Source organism: Dendropsophus ebraccatus, chromosome 8, assembly GCF_027789765.1.
Source record: "Dendropsophus ebraccatus isolate aDenEbr1 chromosome 8, aDenEbr1.pat, whole genome shotgun sequence".
Classification (NCBI taxonomy): domain Eukaryota; kingdom Metazoa; phylum Chordata; class Amphibia; order Anura; family Hylidae; genus Dendropsophus; species Dendropsophus ebraccatus.
In genome coordinates this window covers 61,570,482-61,596,140 of record NC_091461.1, presented here as the reverse complement: position 1 = coordinate 61,596,140, position 25,659 = coordinate 61,570,482, and the positions used below count along the sequence as shown (strand labels likewise).

General features: G+C 43.5%; 1 protein-coding gene across 2 annotated transcripts in view; it reads left to right on the top strand.

Annotated features, from left to right (window-relative positions):
* Window positions 1-25,659, top strand: part of LRRC20 (leucine rich repeat containing 20) — a 394,968-nt gene that overhangs the window by 9,993 nt on the left and 359,316 nt on the right. The window lies entirely within an intron of this gene.

The window sequence follows — 25,659 nt, the reverse complement described above, 5'->3', positions numbered from 1 at the left end:
ACACGCAGCAGATCCACTGCGTGTATGGGACCCATTCAAATTCACAGTACTGGATCCGCAGCAGATTTCGCTGCTAACTCGCATCGTCAAATCCGCTTCGGATCCGGTAGGTGTGAACGTACCCTTAATACATTTTTCACATCTATATGGCACAGAATCATGAATGCACCTGCTATTTTGGAGGCATAGATTTACGTTCTGTTTACCAGTTGTTGCATTAGGTTATGATAATTGTGTCAGTAAAGGAAACACAAAAAGCAGATATACCAATAATTATTAAGAGACCTTAAAACAATATTTTAAAAATGTGTTTTGTTTTCAATGGGCTATAGCAGGTGTGACTGATTTAGTATTTGTACTAAATGATGTGAGGTGAGGTAACTAGTTCTGTAGAAAGGCCATTCTTTGGTTTATATATGGCTGATCTTTTGTGGAATTGTGGAGCAGATTCTGCACATGTGGCTGAAGTTTATTAGACACCATTCAATTTCCATGAAGAATTATACAAAATGTCAAATCTGCATCTATTACAGAAATGTAGCAGATTTTCATTGTGGATTTGGCCCCGCCTCCACTCTAGATCTGCAACAAAATTCACAAGTAATAAAAGAAACCTTGGTAGAGATTTATCAAACATGGTGTACAGTGAAACTGGCAACCAATCAGATTGGTTTTTAGGGGCGACAGAGCCAGTTTCACTTTACATCATGTTTGATAAATCTCCCCCTTGTGTTTAACCCTTAGAGGACGGGGCCAATTCCAATTTTTTTTGTTTTCATTTTTTCCTCCTTGTGCTTAAAAGGCCATAGCAATTGCATTTTTTCACCTAGAAACCCACATGAGCCCTTATTTTTTGCGTCACTAATTGTACTTTGCAATGACTGGCTGAATTTTCATAAAGTACACTGCGAAACCAGAAAAAAATTCAATGGTTGGTGAAATAAAAAAAACGCATTTCTTTTATTTGTTTTTTTTTTTTGTTTTTACGCCGTTTTCCCTGGGGTAAAACTGACTTGTTATGCATGTTCCTCAAGTCGTTACGATTACAACGATATATAACATGTATAACTTTTATTGTATCTAATGGCCTGTAAAAAATTCAAACCATTGTTAACGAATATATGTTCCTTAAATCGCTCCATTCCCAGGCTTATAGCGCTTTTATCCTTTGGTCTATGGGGCTGTGTCAGGTGTCATTTTTTGCGCCATGATATTTACTTTCTATCGGTACCTTGATTGCGCATATGCGACTTTTTGATCGCTTTTTATTACAAATTTTCTGGATTTGATGCAACCAAAAATGCGCAATTTTGCACTTTAGGATTTTTTTGCGCTTACGCTATTTACCGTACGAGATCAGGAATAGTTCGGGCGATTACTCACGCAGCGATACCAAACATGTTTATTTTTTTATTTATTTTTATTTATAACATAGGAAAAGGGGGTGATTCAAACTTTTATTAGGGGAGGGGGCTTTTTATTAATAACAACACTTTTTTTTTTCTTTTACACCTATACTAGAAGCCCCCCTGGGGGACTTCTAGTATAAGCACTCTGATCTATCATACAGATCTATGCAGCATAGATCGATGAGATAGACACATTGCTTCCGGCTGCTGCAGCCGGAAGCAATTGAGTGCCGTGTCGGGATCAGCGCCATTACAGCGCTGAGCCCGGACAGTGCAAGATGTGTGGATCGCTCCTCCGGGACAACGTCCTGGAGGAGCGATTTACCCCACTAGACACCAGGGAACGGCTGCATCAAGTAATCAGTTGCAGCTGTCAACTTTGACAGCTGCATTCGATTACTTTATTAGCGGGCAAGGCAATCGGACCAATGCCCGCTAATAGCCGCACTCCCGGGCTACGAGCGGCACTAGGTGATTCACACATTTTGACTCTATGAAGGCTAACAGGTAGACAAAAGGGGAAATTTATCAAGGGCTTTGCGCCTATTTTTAGGTGAATAATTGGATTTTTCGTCCAGTTTTGGTCTAAGTTCTATTTATGAACCAGTAAGTCGCACAAATAGGTGCAGGCCTACGTCTGGTCAGTACCAGGTGAATATGCTTGCACAATTTTTGCATTTTTGCGACTTTTTGTGTGACTTTTTTTGCGATTTTTTTTTTTTTTTTTTACTTACATACATTTACTATGGCAGTGCTACATGTTAAAAAATCAGTCACAAGATATTGGAACAAAATACACACCAATCCCTATTAGAATAGTTGCACTCCTTAGGGTGCTTTTACACAGAGAGATTTATGTGACAGATTTCTGAAGCCAAAGCCAGGAATGGATTTGAGAAGAGGAGAAATCCCAGTCTTTCCTTTATGACTAGAGATGAGCAAACCTTGAGCATGCTCGAGTCGGTCCGAACTCGAACTTTCGGCATTTGATTAGCGGTGGCTGCTGAACTTGGAAAAATAAGAACAAGAGTAAGTGTGAGATCTTCTGAACTAGAGTCTGATGAGGTGAACCTGTAAGGCTCCTGAAGTTCACTCTTTCTGCTGTTGAGGAAAAAGCCAAGGAAGGCTTTGAAACGCGTCTAGCTTAAATTTATACAATTTACATGAACTGTTTTACTAGTACTTTCCTGCCGTTCTATTTTCATACTTACCGCCAAAATCTCCACGAGGTTCAGCAGCCAACAGAGGACTGCACGCATGCGCAAGACTGCCACATGATAAAAGTGAGCACTCCACTAAAGCCAACATGAGCGCCCGGAACCAAGCAGCATCACCTGTTGGAAGACTCCGCCAAACGGCCTGACACCACACGGAGTATCCCATACGACTGGACGGGTGAGCGGTGCTACCAGCACCTTCCGTCTATTTAACGATTGGCCAAAGCCCTACCAAGCCATAACTCATGGGCTACTTACACAGACACGCCAGTTTGTGACTTATCTGTGCAGCATACCTACTTTTGTTTTGCTGCAACAACGGGCCATTCACATATCTTGATATATATATTTATACAAAATTCAATAGCGCACTGCAGTCCCGATTCACGGCTATACTCATATACAAGGTCATAGTAACCTTTTATTTTTATTTTCATTTTTCATTTTTTACTTTTTCATTTTTATATTTTATCCGTTATTATTCATTCTTCTGACCTTCCCCTGGGGCTGATCACCCTGTACTGGTGGATTCAGAGACTTCAATATACCATTTCAAAGACTTTCATCTAGTAACTATCAGAGACATTTTTACACACGCACACCGTGTATCTATTGTTTTTAACCCTGTTTACTTACTGTTCTTCACCTTGGTATTTTTATTTGTATTTTTATTTGATACTCTCTTAGCTAGAAAATTCATCTACCGTATCCATGCATCTGCGAACTTGGATAAAGCCCTAAGGCTATGTGGAAATCATGGATATAGTCATTGGCTGTATCCATGTTTTCCAGACAACCTTAGAGCTTTATCCAAGTTCAGCATCCCCAGCTAATCAAATACCGAACGTTCGGTTGGCTTTTGGCTTCAAAAATCAGATAAATCTCTCTGTGTAAAGGCACCCTTAGTAAATGTCCCTCAAAGTTCCAAGTTTAAGGGTGCCTTCACACGTACCTTATCGCTGCGTATTTAACACTGCGTATTTACCGCTGCGTCTTTATCATTGCGTGTTTGGTGCGATTTTTACATGCGAGTTTTGATTTTCACATGAATTTCATGTGAAAATCAAAACTCGCATGTAAAAATCGCACCAAACACACAGCGATAAAAATGCAGCAATAAATACGCAGTGATACGGTATGAAGCTACCCTAAAAGTATTTTTTTAGGACAATAACTGCATCCCCTGCTGAATGGACCCCAAAACAGATCTTTGATTAACAGCAGCTATCCGAAGGTACAAGTGGTTTGGGGGGGTCAGATTGTGGGTACAGAGTCACTTTAAGTCTATTGAGTTCTGCTAGAGAGGATTGGAGCTGATGTTGTTTTTTATTATGTGGTACTGATGAGATGGCTCCTAATGGTTGCCCTGAATGCACACGATAGTGTGCTGGTAGATGTAGCGTGTGTATCATTCCTGTGAAAGTAATCTTTGATGGTGTGTACTTTGGATTTTGGGGAACATAGTTGTTGTGTTTTCAATGGGGAACAGGGTGACTAGGGTATTGATCTCTCACTGATAACATGATAGATGCATGATCTGACCAGGTTATATTAAGGATTTCAGTTTTGTCTATCAGTGGTAAAATTGTGTTGCTAACTAGAAAATAGTCTATGTGAGTGTAGACTTTGTGGGGGAAGGAGAAAAAGTCTTTCTCAGCAGGATGAAACACACTCCAAGCGATGGCGCTCTTCTTCTGGAAGGATACCCCACTCTTTTCACAGGCGAAGCAGGTCTGGTGGGGTAGCTGCCACATCTTTTGTTCAGTTACAAGTAAAGATCACTTTCACAGGAAAGCCCCATTTGTATGAGATGCCATTGTCTTCAAGGAACTTGGTGTCCGCACTGAACTTTCTCCTTCTAGCAAATGTGGCAGCAGAGAGATGCGTAAAGATAGCAATGTGAGGGAATCGCTTTGGTAACACTGGAGCATCTGTCCACCTGCTGAGGAGGCTACCGTCAATGCAGAGAACGGGTAGCGTTCAGCAGCGGAGAAATAGGATGACGGGGAGGCACTGTCTAAGGCTGGAGAGGCAGAAGTACTGTGTGACATGGCCTCATGTCACGCTGCAGGGCACCATCTTGGGATGAGTCTACAGCTGGATAAAAGTGAGTGAGCTTGATTGGGCACTTTTTCTGCTTCTTTCTCACCATTATGAGGGTTGGTGAGGATTCTGGATGCTATATAAAATGGGTTAGGTTTTATTTCAGGTTAACTGCTGTCCAAGACCATGGTCTGGCCACTACAGATACAGAGCCAATTCTTCAAACGTCCGCTACCATGTGCCACTAGCCAGCCCCTTTCTATTTATACATAGTATAGAGACATGGCTACTTACGCCCCTAGTGCACCAGACAAAGGAATTTACATACTGGCTTAGAATCAAACTTTAGAAAAACTACAGGGAAATAAGAAGATTTGTGATGGAATCTACAGCTCAGCCGCTCCAGGTATATATCAGCAGAACAGAAACCAGACAGCACAGAATTTCAAACCCAGTCCGACCCTGGGGGGATCATCACTCATCACTCCTAAATTTATCTAAAACCATTGGTAGATCATACAGAAAAGCTATAATGAAAAAATAACCCCACTTTAATGATTTGTACCCACTACAAGTTTTGGCTTACAAATACTGACCTAAACACTGCATTGGAAAAGTATGTTTTTTGTGTGTGTGAGGAATTTGTAGTACCTAAAAGGAACACACTGGATGAACATACATAAAACTCCATGCTTTATAGAATCTCAGGGTTATAGTGCTGCAAAGCGAGGCTATGTTCAGACCTCGTATGCGACCGGCCGTTTCGTGACTCTGAAAAGATCATCCCAGCCGGTACTGCAGTAGCGGCTGGATGATCTTTAGGGCCGCAGAGTTCTGATGCGGGCGCATCCATGCGCGCCCACATCAGAACTCCCCACTGCATACTATGGACGAGCGGCTGTAGCCGCTCGCTCCATAGTGTGCACTTACAGGGTTCCCTGCTGCCGCTATTCACTATTCGCTATTCAGTTTTCTATGGTGCCGTGAGAGATCCCATTCGCAGCGTATACTATGTGTATACGCTCCGGCCGGGATTCCATAAAATGCAAGGCAACGTATATGTACGTAAAAAGTACAGCTGTTTTTGCACATTGCAACTACGGACGTACTTTTACGAAAATATACGTTTTGTGAACATAGCCTGAGGCTGTGTTCACACATTCAGTAACACAATGAAAATGCAATGTGAATGCATCATTTATTGAGAATTGATAACTTCATTGCAGTGCTACATTATTTCATTGTGTTATGGTCTGTTTACACGAAGCAATAATTTGCCCAATCGATCGTTTAACGATTTTGAAGCAACGATTTAGTTTTTATAACAATCAGCATTTAGACGAATAAATAGTTAGAAAAATCGTTATTGTGGTCGTTTTTAAGATCGCTTAAGCCCATCTCACACATAGGGTGAATCTTTAACCCCTTAAGGACAAAGCCAATTTCAATTTTTGCGTTTTCGTTTTTTCCTCCTTGTGCTTAAAAGGCCATAGCACTTGCATTTTTTCACCTAGAAACCCACGAGCCCTTATTTTTTGCGTCACTAATTGTACTTTGCAATGACAGGCTGAATTTTTGCATAAAGTACACTGCGAAAACAAGAAAAAAATTCAAAGTGTGGTGAAATTGAAAAAAAAAAAACGCATTTTGTTTATTTGGGGGAAATGTGTTTTTACGTCATTTGCCCTGGGGTAAAACAGACTTGTTATATATGTTCCTCAAGTCGTTACGATTAAAACGATATGTAACATGTATAACTTATATTGTATCTGATGGCCTGTAAAAAATTTAAACCATTGTCAACAAATATACAACACTTAAAATCGCTCTATTCCCAGGCTTATAGCGCTTTTATCCTTTGTTCTATGGGGCCTTGTGAGGTGTAATTTTTTGCGCCATGATATGTTCTTTCTATCGGTACCTTGATTGCGCATATACGACTTTTTGATCGCTTTTTATTACAATTTTTCTGGATTTGATGCGGCCAAAAATGAGCAATTTTGCACTTTGGGATTTTTTTGCGCTGACGCCGTTTACTGTGCGAGATCAGGAATGTGATTAATCAATAGTTCGGGCGATTATGCATGCGGCGATAGCAAACATGTTTATTTATTTATTTACTTTTATTTATAACCTGGGAAAAGGGGGGTGGTTCAGACTTTTATTAGGGGAGGGGGCTTTTTACTAATAATGACACTTTTTTTTTTACTTTTACACTTATACTAGAAGCCCCCCTGGGGGACTTCTAGTATATACACTTTGATCTCTCATTGAGATCTCTGCAGCATAGATATGCTGCAGAGATCCATGAGATAGGCACTCGTTTACTTTCGGCTGCTGCAGCCAGAAGTAAACGAGTGCCGAGCCGGGGACGGCGCCATCTTGGAGCGGTCCCCAGCCAGCTTCAGTTACGGAGATCGCTCCTCCGGGATAACATCCCGGAGGAGCGATCTCCCCACTAGACACCAGGGATGACGCTGCGTCCGGTAATCGGATGCAGCTGTCATGTTTGACAGCTGCATCTGATTACTGTATTAGCGGGCACGGCGATCGGACCGTGGCCGCTAATACCAGCGGTCCCGGGCTACAAGTGGCACCCGGGACCGCCGCGGTTCAGAGCGGGGTCGCCGCGTAAATTTACGCCCGATGTTGTTAAGGGGTTAAAAGACTGTTTACATGAAGCGATCTGCGAATTTTTAGCGATCGACCAACAACGATTTGAGAACATGTTGAAAGATCACAATGAACGATTTCTTGCTCATCGCTTGATAATTCGCTGTGTTTAGACGAGCCGATTATCGCTCAAATGCGTTCGTTATTGCGAAAATTTGAACGTTAAACGTTCTGTGTAAACGCACCATTACTGCATCACTTCATTGCAGTAATTAATCATTTAATTGCCTCCAGGCAGCCTTATTTGTGAAACTGCAATAAAACTCCAACATGTGTGAACTTAACCTGAGGGCTTATTTCCACGTTTCATGAGACACAGAGCCAACGGCCGTAGTTGAGCAAACAACGGCCATTATTTGTGAAATAACAGCCGTTATTTGCACAACAATGGCCATTGTTATGAAATACGGCTATTGTTTTTGCATAGTGTGAACCTAGCTATAGGGTGCATTCACACAGTATTTTGGGCCATTTTTTGAGATATAAAATGGCTGCTTGCTTGTTGCCAAAAAGTTAATAAAACTGAAATGTTGATGTATAAATTATACAAATTGAATGGCTTTATTCAGTCACTTCAGTGCAAGAATACAAAATGTATCTTCCAAAATTCCCAAATAAATATATAAATTGTCTTTAATGGGTTTATTGACTAAAAAAATATATACCCTAAACATCCAGTTACAATTTAAATTTCTATAATCTATGCCTTTGCTCATTTCTATTACAATTACGGATGTTTGCTACAAATCATGCATCCCATTCATAAATGTAATGGAGCTTTCCTATCCTGTTATGTATCAGGCATTCACTCCCTACTTGGCCCCAAGTGTAGGCTTGTTCTATAGAGGTAGGGAATGTGCTGCTGGTGTGATCATGTTCTGTTGAGTAGGCATTCATTCCTTTTGTTTAAAAAGTAGTGTTGATGGTTTTTAAACAAAGTCTCATGGAAAAAGACAATAGACATAAGCAGTTCCACATGATCCTTTGATGGTATAGGAGTGCTCTTTTATAAAGGGAGTTTCCTTTTCTGAGGGAATGGGGTGCAAAATTTAATAAATAAATAAAACCTGTACTTATCTTTAGTTCACAACTTCTTTAGATTCCCCCATTGAGCAGTGCCAATCGTTGGCCTCAGTGAACACTTGTTTTTGCATTCACTGAGACATCATGTGTCCAGTGTATGGAGACATGATCACAGCTAGGAATCTGACAAATTACAATTCGCAGCGAATTAGGCATTAAATTTGCTTTGTAGCAATTCGCCATTGTTACTTACAGGACTGTCTTATCCATACTCCCTTGTGCCAGTCCAATCATCTATAACTCCAATGAGACGTACCTCCGCACCTGCCCGAACACGGCTTAATCAACTCAGGGGTTAGCTGGTTGGCTTAATCCTGCCACCGGACACATATAGACGGTGCTCAGCAAGCTCAGAAAAAGTCTCTGAATGTCATGCAATAGAGGTAAAGATGATGCGGCACACGTCCAGTACTTGCTAGTGGTTGTTTATTGTTCACATGCTCGTGGATACAAACAAGAGATAGGCTACGATCTCTCGCGCTCTCACCGCGTTTCGTCCTGGCCCATACGCCGGGGCCAGGAGGAAGAGCGGTGAGAGCGCGAGAGATCGTAGCCTATCTCTTGTTTGTATCCACGAGCATGTGAACAATAAACAACCACTAGCAAGTACTGGACGTGTGCCGCATCATCTTTACCTCTATTGCATGCCAATCATCTATAAACCCCTCTGTGATGGCAGCAACCTCCCCTCACCCTCTATATAAGGTGATTTGCTTCCTGGAGGCGGACAGTGTATAGTAGTTTTCAGCTTGTGCAGTTATATTCTTATCAATTATTAATCTAGTTAAAGGGAACCTGTCACCCCCCCGTGCCAGGGTGAAGGCCGCCCGACCCCCCACTAGAGTCCTGAATACTTACCCCATCTCGCCAAGTCCCGCTCCTGGAACCGGGACCCCGGATGGAGATATCCTCGTCGGAAGCCCGGCGCGCGCGCTGCAGAGATGAGTCTGACGCCCATAGAGAATGACTGCTCCATTCATTCTCTATGGACGTTGGACTCATTTATTCAGCGTGCGCCAGGCTTCCGATAAGGATATCTCCGTCCCGGGACCGGCTCCAGGAGCGGGACTTGGCGAGATTGGGTAAGTATTCGGGGCTCTAGCGGGGGGTTGGGCGCCCTTCACCCTGGCACGGGGGGGGGGGGGGGGGGTTGGTGACAGGTTCCCTTTAACCTCTTAAAGACAGAGCCAATTTCGATTTTTGCACTTCAGTTTTTTTCCTCCCTGTGCTTAAAAGGCCATAGCAGTTGCATTTTTTCACCTAGAACCCCACATGAGCCCTTATTTTTTACGCCACTAATTGTGCTTTTCAATGACTGAATTTTTTCATAAAAAAACACTGCAAAATAAGAAAAAAAAAATGTGTGGTAAAATTGAAAAAAAAACAAAACACATTTTGTTTATTTGGGGGGGTATTTGTTTTTACGCCGTTCGCCCTGGGGTAAAACTGACTTGTTATATATGTTCCTCAAGTCGTTACGATTACAACAATATGAAACATGTATAACTTTTATATTATGTGATGGCTTGTAAAAAATTCAAGCCATTGTTAACATAAATATGTTCCTTAAAATCGCTCCATTCCCAGGCTTATAACACTTTTATCCTTTGGTCTATGGGGCTGTGTTAGGTGTCATTTTTTGCGCCATGATGTTTACTTTCTATCGGTACCTTGATTGCAGAAATGCGACTTTTTGATCACTTTTTTCAATTTTTCTGGATTTGATGCGACCAAAAATGCGCAATTTTCCACTTTGGGATTTTTTTCGCTTACGCCATTTACCGTGCGAGATCAGGAACAAAATAAATTAATAATTTTGGCGATTACGCATGCGGCGATACCAAACATGTTTATTTATTTATTTATTTTTATTTATAACATGAGAAAATAATGACACTTTATTTATTTACTTCATATACTAGAAGCCCCCCTGGGGACTTCCAGTATATGCACACTGACCTCTCATTAAGATCTATGCTGTAGAGTTATGCTGCGTTTACACAGAACGATTATCGTGAGAATTTGCACGATAACGATCGAATTCGAGCGATAATCGTACGTGTAAACGCAGCGATTATCGTTCCGTGTAAACGCAGCATTATACAGCATAGATCAAAGAGATAGGCACTCGATTGCTTTCGGCTGCTGCAACAGAAAACAACCGAGTGCCAAGTCGGGATCAGCGCCATTACAACGCTGACCATGACCGGCAAAGGATGTGTGGATCGCTCCTCCGGGACAACGTCCCACTAGATCCACCCCACTAGACTACCAGGTATGAGGGTCAGCAAGCAATCAGATGTAGCTGTCAACTTTGACAGCTGCATCTGTTTGCTTGATTAGTGGGCACGGCGATCGGACCATGCCCGCTAATAGCCGCGGTCCCAGGCTACATGCTGCACCCGGGACCGTGGCGGTTCAGAGCGGGGTCACGGCTCCACCCCCCTTTGAAGTTCCCGAGGCGCCCACAGGGCGTAAATATACGCCGTGTCGTTAAGGGGTTAATACAAACATTTTAAAAAATGTGAAACTTACCATAGTAGACAATTTTTAAACAGAAATTAATAGATGAGTGCACAGAGAAATAACTGTTAATAGGCTGAATAATAAATAATCTATACTGCTACTTTTGACTATACCTGCTACTGGATCAGCAGTGAATTTCTCTCACCACGTGGTGTGTTTTCATGGATATCTAAACTTCCAAATTACTACTGATCCGGCAATGGCTGTAGTGACAGGTACACTTAAAATCACTGCTTCTCACACTTTTTCTACTGGAACCTCACCCAACAGACCCAAGCAATGCCTGGGCATTACCATCTGTGGGGGAAGTCCATTAAAAAGCTGAAAATATTGCTGGGGCTACCTTTCATCTGTCCCCTAAGTTTATATACCAATAAACCAAGTACAAAATAACTTAAAGCGTAACTGTCATTTCAGGGCCATTTTTTCGAAAACATTAAATATCAACAGTTCAAACGATTTTAAGAAACTCTGTAATAGGTTTTATAAACCAAAAGAGTTTCCTTCTGGACTGAAAAAGCAATCTCCCAGCCTCCCCCCTCACTGCAGAAGAAGCAGGATTTCGGTCTCCATTATGTGGCTATGGAGAGGGGAGGGGCTGTTAGGAGTGACTGAACACGGAGCAGTCCTGCACAGCACAACACCCTGCAATCTTCTCTCAGTAAGTTCATAGATAAGCACTGACCTTTCTGACCCCAGAATCCTGCGGTTTAGGTGCCCAGAGAGTCTACAAACAGCTGACCTTCATGTCACCTCTTCCTTCTCCCTCATCTCCCCCAGCCTGTCTTCACTGGCTTCTCTGTAATGAAGACGTGTTTGCCTGATAATGCTTCTTGAGTACAGAAGGAGGCTTTTTTGGCTGATAAAACCTATTACAGAGTTTCTTAAAATCGCTTATACTACTGATTTCTGCAATAAAAAAAAAAAACATTTACGCTTTAAAGTGTACTTGTCATTATAACTTTCAAAGCCAGGGGCGGCTAAGGGGTACCATGGGCCCGGTCTGTTTAGAAATTGTGGGCCCCCTGCTAACCATGCCCCCTCTAGCCCTGCCCTCACCCCACTAGGCACGCTCCAACTAAGGAAAAATGGCAGAGCATTGTCCTCTGCAGGGAATTATTGATATCTTCTCTATTAGGCATTTAACATCTATCTATCTATCTATCTATCTATCTATCTATCTATCTATCTATCTATTGTATAACCCCCCTGTGGGCAATCCCTCTGTTGGAAGCCCCCTTCCCTGTAGGTAATTAACCCCCCCCACACACACACACACTCTTGGCATTCTTCCTACAGACAATTAGGTGATGCCCCTTGTAAGCAATGACCCCCCCACTCCCATAGGTGATGCTCACTGTTGGCAATGAACCCCCTGTAAGAAATCCCCCTGTAAGTGATAACAAACATACATACTAACCTGACTCCCGAGTCGGTTGACCACCTCGTCGTCTTCCCTTTACTCTCCCTGCTCTGCATGCACATCACACGTGCACTGGGGACCTGGAGGCCTTGTGGCTGTAGGTATAATGCTGTCTCCAGTCACTGGCTGAGTGAAGGGCCAATGGCTCTTCTCTCTGCCAGCCAGGGTGCCGCAGCCTCATCATAGCGAACGTTCACAGTTAGAGGACCGGAGCACAGCGCAGTGGCGAGTGACCGCGGGATTATAATGGGTGCAGTCTTCCTTGGCGCCCCTGGAGCTCGCGGTCCCAGGCTGTAGCCCAGATTGCACTCATTATAATCCGCCTATGGATATACCGACAGGTACACCTTAACCCTTAGAGGACTGGGCTAATTTGAATTTTTGCGTTTTCGCTTTTTCCTCCTTGTGCTTAAAAGGCCATAGAACTTGCATTTTTTTTACCTAGAAACTCACATGAGCCCTTATTTTTTGCAACACTAATTGTACTTTGCAATGACAGGCTTATTTTTTGCATAAAGTACACTGCAAAACCAGAAAAAAAATTAATGTGTGGTGAAATTGAAAAAAACAAACAAACAAAAAAAAAATTATTTGGGGGGGAGGGGGGTTGGGGGATAGTGTTTGTTCTTATGTTGTTCGCCCTGGGGTAAAACTGACATGTTATGTATGTTCCTCAAGTCGATACGATTACAACAATATGTAACTTGTATAACTTTTATTTTATTTGTTGGCTTTTTTAAAATTTTTTAAAAATATATGTTCCATAAAATCGCTCTATAAACATGCTTATAGCGCTTTTATCCTTTAGACTATAGTGCTGTGTGAGTTGTCATTTTTTGCGCTATGATCTGTACTTTCTATCGGTACCTTGATTGCACATATGCGACTTTTTGATTGCTTTTCATTACAATTTTTCGGGATTTGATGCGAACAAAAATGCACAATTTTTGACTTTGGAAGTGTTTTGCTCTTAAGCCGTTTACCGTAAAAGATCAGGAATGTGATAAATTAATATTTTGGGCGATTACACACGCGGTGATACAAAACATGTTTGTTTATTTATTTATTTTTTATTTATAAAATGGAGAAAGGGGGGTGATTCAAACTTTTATTAGGGTATTGGGGGAGTTTTTTTTTTTTTTTTTTCTTTACACATATACTAGAAGCCCCCTTCGGGGACTTCTAGTATAGGCACACTGATCTCTCATAGAGATCTATGCAGTATAGTAATACTGCATAGATCGAATACTGCAGCCGAAAACAATAGAATGCTGAGCCAGAATCAGCGCCAGCGATCAGCCGCGCGGCCCCCCTCTGAACTCCCCTAGCAACGCCAGGAGGTAAAGGTACGCCCTAGGGTCGTCTAGGGATTAATAATCTTGCTAAAATGGAGTTTGTTGCAAACAGCAAAAGAACTGTGCAGATCATAGTCCCTTTTGTGAAAACTGCCTCCCCAGCTGGGCCTCACCAACACTAGGGGGCGCCTCACAGTTCGAGAAGCTCTGCTTTAAATCATCTACAGCACAATGCCCAAGCTGTTCAAATAGTGCACCTTCTGCAGCAGAAACTATATCATGGTATACCATAGAGGAGTAGGTGCTATTTATTGATCTTACAGAGAAGTAAAGAAAAGGAAGTCCAGGTGTAGGTGCTTATCACCAAAAGTGAATTTTTCGTCACATCCCCTAAAGTGGAGAGAATGTGAAGGAGCTGTGGGGTCTCCCGGGAGCTCTATAAAAGTAGTGAGCACACAAATCCCCCTTTTATTTTCGCTGAAGGGTTATCGAAACAAAATCATGCAGTTTTTTAAAACTCTTTAGAAAGTACTGGTACTGCTTCAAGACCCAGAATGCTTGGGAAAGAGGTTAGTGCCACACTGTCAGCTCCTTCCTGTCACATAATTCTCCCTCCCACTGATCAACAGAGAATGATTAATATGTGAACATATATCTTGTGCCTCACCATAAGCGAAATTAGGGGGGGCATAGGGGGAGTGGCTCCTGGGCCACACTGGCAGGGGCCCACTGAGGTCTCAGAGGCTTAATGCTGTCTGCAAAAGCTATTTCTTTTGCAGACAGCCTGCAGAGCGATGAGGAAGCACATGTGGTGACGTCATAAGGGGGCGGGGCTGAGAACTGGAGAGGATACTTGTGGATGAAGGACCTGTGGTGATGTCATGAGGGGGCAGGGCTGAGAACGGGAGAAGATGCTGGTGCATGAAGGACATGTGATTATTGTCTTCTTATATCTCCTCCTGTAATGTGGTACATAGATAGATAGATGATAGATAATAGATAGAAGATAGATAGAAGATAGATAGATAGATAGATAGATAGGAGATAGATAGATAGATAGATAGATAGATAGATAGATAGAGATAGATAGGAAATGTATATCTAGCAGCTCATCACATATCTTGGATTGTACATGTATGATCACAACAAACTCACCCCTTTGAGGCTATGTTCACACTGCGTATGTTTCCGGCCGTAGTGCGAACCGCGAATATACGCACGTAGTTTTGAGGTTGATGCGTTCGCTTGAAAGTATACGATATACGCCCGCACAATGCACACTACGTATGAGCTTACGGCCGGATCGTATACGGCGCCGTGAAAAATGAACAAGACCATTGTTTGAGGACGGAAATGTTGAAACTCACGGCCATGGATTTCCATGCTTTCCCGTACGAAATACTTATTTCAGCCAAATTAAACTTGATTTTTCGATCCAAAAGGTTCTGTGTGGTTTACGGGGCTGGGCGAAGATTTAGGGTACAAACCCACTTGACGTATTTGCTGCGTGAATCAGTCTTAAAAATAAGCAGGCAAAACGCAGGTTGGCTTTATACAATTGTTCTGTGTTGAAATACGCAATTGCTTATTTTTGAAGCGTGAAGCTTGTTGTTAGCAAAGCATCAGTTGTTAACAACGTGTGCGAAAAACGCATGTAGCTTCACGCTTCAAAAATACGCAATTGCGTATTTTAACGCAGAACAATTGTATAAAGCCAACCTGTGTTTTGCCTGCTTATTTTTAAGACTGATTCACGCAGCAAATACGTCAAGTGGGTTTGTACCCTTAGAAAGTAAATGACCTGTTTCAGATCGCTTCGAATCAAGCTAGGGAAGCATAACTGTACTACGGGCGTATGTTAGCGCATCCGGCCGCATGTTGATTTTTCCCACGCCCGTAGTTTCAGCCGCACATGTACGCCGGCGTACGAAATGCGGACGGACTCATACGCAGTGTGAACATAGCCTTAATGTCTAAAAACTTATTACCTATACCACTATTATTTTTAGGCAAAGTTAATCTGGTTAAAAGGGTTCTCCAGAATTAAGAGAAAAAAACATAGTTGCTTTCTTCCAAAACAGCGCCACCCCTGCTCTTAGGTTGTGTGTGGTATTACAACTTGGCACTATTCACTTCAGTCGAATACCACACACAAACTGAGGACAAGAGTGGTGCTGTCTGTGGAAGAAGGCAGCTATATTTTTCTAATCTTAAGCACTTTAAATCTTTTTGTGGTTCTATATGTGAAATGTACAGAAGCCTCTTACACTGCTCTTTATCCTTATCCACTATGAGTAATGTAGAAGAATATTCCCTTTATTTTTTTTTTTTTCTTTTTTTAATATTATTTAACACAAACAAACCCAAGCCCCCCCCCCATCCCACCCCCACAGTCTCATTAAAACACTAAAGAACCACAATCCTAATCTGTGTATACAGTTACAAAACATTCCTCATGAAATACAGATTTTACCCTTTCCTCCATGCGGTAAAACCTGCAGGGCGCCCCTTTGTTCTCTACACCTATCCTACCTAGCCCACCACCCATCCTACACTTACTTTAAAACACTCATCCCACCAGGCTGCGGAGTAGCCACACCCCCGCCGCGCCAAGGCCAGGGGAGACGGGCAAACAGGCCCAGAGCCCACCCCTCCCACCTCTACACAGTGCCGGCTGCAGACAACAACTTACTCAGGAAACCACAGCCAAACTCAGCTCCCTGTCCTGCCAGTCCAGCCCCGTTGAGGACTACACTGGCCATAGACGGAAGAGAGAAAAAGGGAGAAAAAAGAGAAAAAAAAAAAAAAAAAAAAAAAACCCCATAGACCCCATTCATACCAGCTATCCACGGACCCTGCGCGCCGGGTCCTATGGACAACTGCCCTGTCCAATCCAACGGCTTCCACAGTCCATCTATTATGAGCTGCGGTCCCCATCAAACGACCGGGTTCATTTCATATACTTCCCATTCAAACGTTAAATGGTAACTTAACCGTGGTCAGTGGTCCGAATAAATTCCAGCCTGTTCACTCGACCCTCTCACGGCCGACTTCCCTGGCCGTTCTGTCTCCAAACACTATGTCGGCGGGCCGGTGCGCCCAGCTTTTTTGATGTTCCTATAAACTGATGGCCAGTTCACTTTCATCCCAACATCCCTTTCCCAGGCGCTCTGGCTCCCAAAAACCCATTCTTTTTCTAGCAGAAAGCATTTATACAATATTGAGACCCCTTTAGATCTACTACCCAGCCCTCTTAACTTATCCAGCATTATATTTGCTCCAAGCCTGTACTCCGTCCTTCTGAGATCCATCCTTAGCGCCCTAGAAAAACGCAAATAATCAAACCAACGGGAGTCTGCGAAACCATACTCTGCCCTAACTTGCTCCCAAGATTTAATCTGCCCCATAACCACTACATCAGTTATCAACCTCAGGTCGCGCCCAAATACTCCATAAAGATCCTCTAGCTTCTTAACCTCCAGCAGCTCCCGATGATCCCAAAGAGGGGAGAAATTCAAGAAACCCTCCAGCCCCAGACATTTTTTTATTTCCCGCCAAGTTCTAACCAAGGCGACCACCATCGGCCAGTCAGCTCTTGCTCCCCTCTCCAATATTCCGGCATCAAGGATCTGAAAGATATCTAAAGAGACATCTCTTGCCCCCTCTCCCAATAGGGAAAAGAAAGGATTATCTTTCCAGTTCAGAAGCCAGAAGGCCTGGGAGGCTAATGAATACAGCTCCATAGACGGAAGGCCAAGCCCACCCCTATTTTTAGGTGCTGTCAATAGTTCTAGTTTGATACGAACACGTTTGCGCCCCCAAATCAAAAAGTTCCAAATATTCCTTATCCTCTTAAAGATCTTCTGGCCTACCCAAACCGGGGCAGCCCCAAAAATATACAAAAATTTGGGGATCAGGACCGCCTTCAGTAACACCAACCGGTCCGCCCTAGAGAGGGGCAAATTATGCCATACCTTCACCTTATCCTCTGTCTCTCTAATCAGCGGAACTAGATTAAGGTCACTGAAGGCTGCCAAATTCTGACAGATCCGTATTCCCAAATATCTAAAGGATTCACCCTTTCCCAGGACCTGCAACTGTGGAAAGGACAGCTCGCCCTCCAAGGCCAGTGGCATTAGCACCGATTTTTTCCAATTAATCCCAAGGCCCGAGTACTTCCCCACCTGCTGTATCAACTCGATGACTCTTGGGACAGCCGTTACGGGGTCCCGTAAAAACAAAAGCATATCATCTGCGTAGAGGGACACCCTGTCCCCCTCACCCCTCGCCCCAAAGCCAACTATTCTCTGATCTAATCTAATTAAATTGGCTACTGGCTCTATACTAAGGGCGAAGAGTGAGGGGGAGAGAGGGCAACCTTGCCTAGTCCCCCTACCCAGCTCAAAAACGGCAGAGTGCAATCCGTTAACCGCGACCGTCGCCCTCGCATCTCCATATAGCAGTTTGACCAACTCAATAAACCCCCTCCCCAGACCAAACCTCTCCATCACTGCCCAGAGGTATCCCCACTCCACCCTATCAAAGGCTTTAACCGCATCCAATGACAAGATGGAGTGGGGACCCTCCCCGTCCGCTAGCTGCATATTTACAAATAATCTCCTCAAGTTGGACTTAATCTGGCGCCCTGGTATGAAACCAGTCTGGTCTTCCCCGATCAGACCCCCCATTACTTTATTAAGCCGTGCGGCCAACACTCCAGCAAAAAGCTTCACATCTACATTAAGTAGAGATATCGGCCTGTAGGATTCTCTCTCCAGGGGGTCCTTCCCCTCCTTTAAAATCAATATGATTTCAGCCTCACTCATGGACCTGGGGAGTGACCCCCCGGAAATCGAACCCCCCAAAACCTGAAGGAGCGCCGGAAGCAGGACCTTTCTATGCCTTTTATAAACTTCAAATGGGATGCCATCCTGACCTGGAGAGGACCCATTCGGAGACTTCGTCAAGACACCCTCCAGCTCCTCCAGCGAAATAGGGGCCCCTAACATTTCACCTTGATCCTGTGTTAACCTAGGCAGGAGAGCAGACTCGAGTAATTCCTCTAGATGCTCATCCTGCACTTCACCACTGGAACTATATATGTCCTGGAAATAGCTCCCAAATGCCTTCAAGATATCCCCCGAGGAGTTCACAACAGACTTATCAGGCAGCCGCAGGGCATGGACTTCCCCACTATCTCTCTGATTCCTGATGACCCCCATAAGCCCCTTATTAATGGTTCCAGACTCAAGATAATTTTTCCTGGCCGCGAACCCCATTTGAGACCGTGCCTTCTCCAACAGATAGCTATCCAACTTTTCCTGGCCCTGAGCTAAATTATACTGTGCCACCGGTGACGGATCCCCTCTAAATATCTCTTCCAAAGATTTAACATTATCTTTAAGTTCTGTTTCTTCTTTCCTAAATTGTGCCTTCTTCCCGTGAATTAAACTAAAATATTTTCCCCTGATAATAGCTTTAAAAGCGTCCCAAACAATATTTAAGGGGGCACTACCAATATTAGCCCTCCAAATTTCCTCTAACTCAACATCCAATTCAGGTGATATCTCTATTAATTGTAACCAATGTGCATTAATCTTAAAAGTGCGACTAAGACTGCGTCTCTGCCCATCAAGATCCACCAAAATCGGACCATGATCTGAAAGGCAGCGAGGCAGATATTTTATATCGTGAACCCATTTAAACATTTCAGTGTTAACCAAGGCCATATCAATCCTGGACTGCGTGTTACTCGATCTGTTCCAACAAGAGAAGGCCCGCGCGTCCGGATGTCTCGCCCGCCAGACGTCGGTCAGGCCCAGCTCCCGAAGCAAAATGGGGAGAGGGGACCGACCCACGCCCCGAACAGGGACAGAGACCCGGAAGCGGTCAGCCTCCTCACAGGCGACTACATTAAGGTCACCAGAGATCAGCAGCGGGCAACCACCAAATCTATTGGCAAACGCGGAAACTAGTTCAAGGACCTCTGATCTAAAGGGAGGAGGGATATATACAAACGCCAGGGTGCACTCCAACCCCTCGACCTGACAGTGCAGGCAGATGAATCTCCCCTCTCTATCCACTAACTGATCCAGCAACACCCATTTAATTCGCCTATGGACTAAGACCGATACCCCTCTGGCATAGTTGGAGAAAGTCGCGTGGTACTGTGCCCCCCAGCAGGGTCTATGCACTTTGGCCACTGTTTCTTCAACCAAATGTGTTTCAAGAAGACCGACAATACAAGGTTGGTAGTTCTTGATCACATTCGTAATCGCCAGTCTTTTACACTTCTCCCCTAATCCTCTAATATTCCAGGTCAATATACGAACCATAGACTTTTACCCAAAAAAAAAAAAAAAAAAAAAGAAAAAAAAGGGAAAAGGAACTACTTGCATGCCCTCACTTACCCACCCCCCCAATCCCCCAGACACCCCTCCACCTATTAACCTACCCCCCCACCCCCCCCCCCCCCACCCCCACACCCCCCATATAGCCCGAGGTATAACCAAGGGCCTCTCTACCTGAGCAATCTCCAGGTTACCTCTGACTACAAATTAACTCATCATAGTCCCTTGTGAGTCAACCATGCGGTGGCCTCAGCGGGAGAGGAGAAAAACCAGGCCTTATCCTCATACTGGATTCTCAGCTTAGCTGGGAAAATGAGCGAATACTTAATGTTGTTTTGTTGCAACCTCTTTTTAACTTGAATAAATTCTGCCCTTTTTTTTTGTGTATCATATGCGTAGTCCGGAAAAAAGAACACTTTTCCCACATATTCCCTTTATTATTCAGAAAGCCTTGTCACCTGCCCACTCAGACTCACTCGCCCCCCCTAGGCTGAACCCCTAGCTACGCCCCTGTGCCTCACCCAGTTGTACAGAAAATGCACCCAGTTTCAGGTGATACTGGTTTAACAGCTGTCGTCAGTAAAGCCATATTGAGGGCCCATAATTACATTGTTATGTATTTGCAAGGCTCCATACCTTCTGTAGAACATCCTTGTGTAGCATGTCAGCTACCAAGGCACCACACTGTCTTTGGTAGTACTTTGCCTTTGTGATCCTCACACAATACTGTTTTAGGCTATGTTCCGGCCGGAGCGTATACACATAGTAAATGCTCCGGCCGGGATCCCATACGGCGCCGCAAAGAACTGACATGTCAGTTTTCTGCGGCTGCAATTCAGTGAATCGCGGCTGCAGAAAGACCTGTCCGTTCACCGCTCCGGCCACTTGCTTTATTGTGTGCTGTGTGAAGTTCTGATGCAGGCGTGCGCCGATGCGCCCGCATCAGAACACTGCGGCCAGAAAGATCATCCGTCATGGAACGGCCGGTCCAATACGTAGTATGAACATAGCCTTAATTTATAAGTCTTATTCATACAAATGTGTGAACTCCACATGACTGCTGCTCCCATTATCTTCAGTGGGAAACTATAGCACAGGGTTTTCTTACTTGTATTTGCAAATTCAAGGTTGTTCCCTCGAATTTCTAAAACAGATAAGAAATAGGGGGAGAGTTAGGTGTAAAGTAGTATTGTCTTAGTTGCCCCTAGCAACCAATCAGATTCCTTCTTTCATTTTTCAAAGAATCTGTGAGGAATGAAAAGAAAAGTGGAATCTGATTGGTTGCTAGGGGCAACTAAGACAATTCTACTTTACACCAGTTTAATAAATTTCCCCCATAGATTTTATATATAGACTAATCCAGGGCTATAGAGTATGAGTAGGTTTGATAAATTAAACATTATACAAACAGGCCCTTAAAACCACACCCAAACTATTAAAGTCAGTTCTCAAAAATGAAGATCTAGGTTATATGTAAAAAAAAAGTAAAGGATTGACCTATATCCTAAATATATTGTGTTACACAATAATCTCAACCCTTTTGTGTGCCCAACACAGTGTTTCCTTTACACCACCCAAAATAAAACTGCTCCTCATAGAGTATAACAAAGTAAGATGGTCCCACACATTAAGGGTATGTCCACACTACGGAAATCCCGCTAAATACCCCCCCGGATTTTGCCGTTCATCCCCGCACACTCTTGCTTTACTCTCTGCCCGTACCATATACTCCATGTATGGTCAAACCTGTTCATCCTTTGGGCGGACAGTGGAATCTGCCTGACATAGAATGGAGTCTATGGGATTGGCGGAGAGTGAAGCGGGAGCGCGCGAGGATGAGCGGCGGATTCTGCAGGAAGTTCTCTGTGTGATTTCTGTAGTGTGGACATACCCTAATACTGCCCTCATTTTTTCCCCACACATTCACTCCAGCATAAATATACTATTAAAAATCCATACTTAGGCTATGCAACAACGGCTGTACTTAATGCAGTGTGGAACATTGCCTCTGTTGGATCCCGGCCGGAGCATATACACATAGTATAAGCCCTGGCCGGGATCCCATGCTGGGCCGCAAAGAACTGACATGTCAGTTTTCTGCGGCTGCAATTCAGTGAATTGCAGCCGTAGGGTACCCTGTCAGTTCACACAATGAAGCGAGCGCATCCGGTCGGTTGCTTTATTGTGCGCTATGGGGAGTTCTGATGTGGGCGCACGCTGATGTGCCCGCATCAGAACACTACGGCCACAAAGATCATCCGGCCGGTACTGCCGTACCGGCCAAGATGATCTTGGCAGAGACCGGCCGTTCCGTGACATGGCCGGGTCACGGAACGGCCGGTCTCTTCCGGTGTGTGAACATAGCCTTATCCAGTAATGTGTTTGTGCCCAGGAATCCTGCGTTGTGTGGCAGACATCCCGGGACAGAAGGATAGTGCCTGCAGTCTGGGATTGCTGGGAGGTCTTTTTTCTTCCCCTGGCAGCTGTAAATATAGTCCCATTAAATTTCCCAGTCAGCTACCTTGACCTTTTTGGCAGACATAAATATGGTCCCAAAATTCCTCAGCATGTACTTAGATATCACATCATATGAAGAAGGAAAAATCTGAATGCACTTACCATTGAAGTAGAAAAGGTGTCTTTATTCCAATCTTGTGCTTTTTACAACATGGTTCCTACAGGCGGAGGACGCCAAACACCCTCCACTGACGATTACAGCTGTTTCACGTCCACTGTTCGGTGCTTCCTCAGATCCCGCCCCTGTGGTCACGTTATTCGTTCATTCGAAGGGGCGGGATCTGAGGAAGCACCGAACAGTGGGCGTGAAACAGCTGTAATCATCAGTGGAGGGTGTTTGGTGTCCTCCACCTGCAGGAACCATGTTGCAAAAAGCACAAGATTGGAATAAAGACACCTTTTCTACTTCAATGGTGAGCGCATTCAGATTTTCCTTCTTCATATGATGTAATTGGACGGCTGCTACTTTACTGTGTCTGAAAAATTGCACCACCTTTGGCAGATCCATATCAGAGCGTATAAATGTTGGCATATAAGGCTAAGGAAGGTTGAATAGTGCCGACCCTCATCATCTTTAATCTATATCATAAAAATCAAAGTCTGTCTGTCTGTCTGTCTGTCCTCTATAGACTTCCAAACGCCTGAACTGTTTGACCCCAAATTTGGCACACAGATACATATATATATATATATATATATATATATATAATTTATTTTAATGGTGCGTTCACACCTACAGGATCTGCAGCTGATTTTCTGCAGCAGATTTCATTTAAATAACTGAACACAGCATCAAATCTGCTGCAGATCTGCTGCAGATCCTGTAGGTGTGAACGCACCCTAACAGTATATTTAACTGCACAATGATGGATTTGTTTTAATTAAATGATTGAACAACGAAAGTGACTTTATTATAACGAAAATGTGTTTTATTAATTAAATACCATTAATTAAAAACGATTAGAGGCATCGGCATTATTGCAGAGGATCGCTAACCCCGTAGTGCCGATTCCTGTAATACTGTTTCCCTGCTTTCCCAGATGCATTCCAGAGGTGTTTGCATCACTTTCTAAAGATGTCTTGGATGTCTTTGACTTTATTTGTTATTTTAACCAGATTCGTTACGAACTTTCTCAAAGTTCGGTTCGGTGACGAACCAAACTTTTTGCAAAGTTCGTAACGAAACTGGTTCGTTACGGTTCGGTTCGCTCATCCCTAGTTCAAACCTATATCAATGATCAGCCGATGATTGTTGTCATCGGCTGATCGTTGTATTTATTACACATAGCGATAATCGGCCAAATTAGGCCGATTTGGCCAATTATCTTTCCATGTAATAGTACCCTTAGTATATTTACTGGTGAGCCAAAACCTTTAAGAGGGCAAACACACAATAAATGTCCGACAAATGAATGGTTGGCCAGCAATGATATTTTCCTCATTAACACAGATGATTTGCAAAGATCTCTAGCAGTGGCACATCTTGCAGGAGAACAAGAGTGGGCATATTGAAATTGAATATGCTTGCTTTTTTTATTCTCCAAACAGAGTGAGCCCATACACATTTAAATTGTTGACCACTTCTTTCAAAATTTAGGGACTCAGTATAGTTTTTTTTTGTTCTTTTTTCAGATTATCAAGGCTCTCAACTCCCAATGACCTAGTTTATATAGGGACTACTGTTAAACGAACTTGCTGAATGTTCAGGCTCCGCATTTAAAGGGGCTCTCCAGCAAAATCCTTTTTTTTTTTTAAATCAACAGGTTTCAGAAAGTTATACAGATTTGTAAGCTACTTCTATTTAAAAATCTCAAGTCTTCCAGTACAGTGGTACCTTGGTTTAAGAGCGTTTTGGTTTAAGAGCTTACAGTTTTTCAAAATTATGACTTGGTTGAAGAGCATTGCTTTGGTTTAAGAGCTCCCTGTACTGGGTGGGAGGGTGAGTGGGGGAGCGGCATGGTCTGCATAGAGGGGTCTACAGCACTGTACTCTGACCCAAGAAGTCTCCCTCACCTTCCAAATCATAGCAGATCCACTTCAGGCTGGGGCTTACATCAGGGGACAGGACTGTGGAGGTAATCTCTTCATAGCTGTAACCCCTCTCTCTCCAGACAGAGAATGCTGCTATACTGTGCACACATCTGCCCTGCTCATTCCTTCATGCTCCCTGCAGTCTCTGTCTGCCCTTGTGTTTCCCATCCTCTTCATTATGGTACAGTAACTTATAATATCACATATTCTGCTGTTTTTGAATGTTTGTTTCATCTGTTTTACATGTTATTCAGAATAATAAATCATTATTTTGGGGGTGTGGAACCAATTGTCTGCAGTTCTGATTTCTTATGGGAAAACTTGCTTTGGTTTACGAGCAGATTTGGATTACAAGCAGAACGAATTATGCTCGTAATCCAAGGCACCACTGTACTTATCAGCTGATGTATGTCCTGCAGGAAATGGTGTTTTCTTTTCAGTCTGACAATGTACTCTCTGCTGACATCTCTGTCTGAGATAGGAGCTGTCCAGAGCAGCACCAAATTCCCATAGAAAACCTCTCCTGCTCTGGACAGTTCCTGTTTTGACAGAGGTGGCAGCAGAGAGCACTGTGTCAGACGGAAAAGAAAATATCACTTCCAGAAGGACATACAGCAGCTGAAAGACTTGAGATTTTTAAATAGAAGTAAATTACAAATTTATATAACTTTCTGATACCAGTTGATTTGAAAAAGAAAGATTTTCATTGCATAACCCCTTTAACTCCAAGTGGCCCTCAGGAGTTGTAGAAAACATGGATACAGTCATAGTCCATGTTTTCACAATGTATGTTTTACATAAATCACGGCCGTTGTTGCAATGTCCGTGATTTATGCAAAACATACGTTGCATTTGAATAGATGGAATCCTGTCCGGAGGGTATACACATAGTATATGCTTCGGCCAAAAATCCATCCGGCCGCACGAAAAACTGACATGTCAGTTTTCTGCGGCTGCTATTCATTGAATAGCGGCTGGAGAGAACCTGTCAGTTCACACAATGGAGCGCGCGGCTGCGGCTGCACGCTCCTTTGTGTGCAGTGGTGAATTATGATGTGGGCGCACACAGATGCGCCCGAATCCCAATTTATC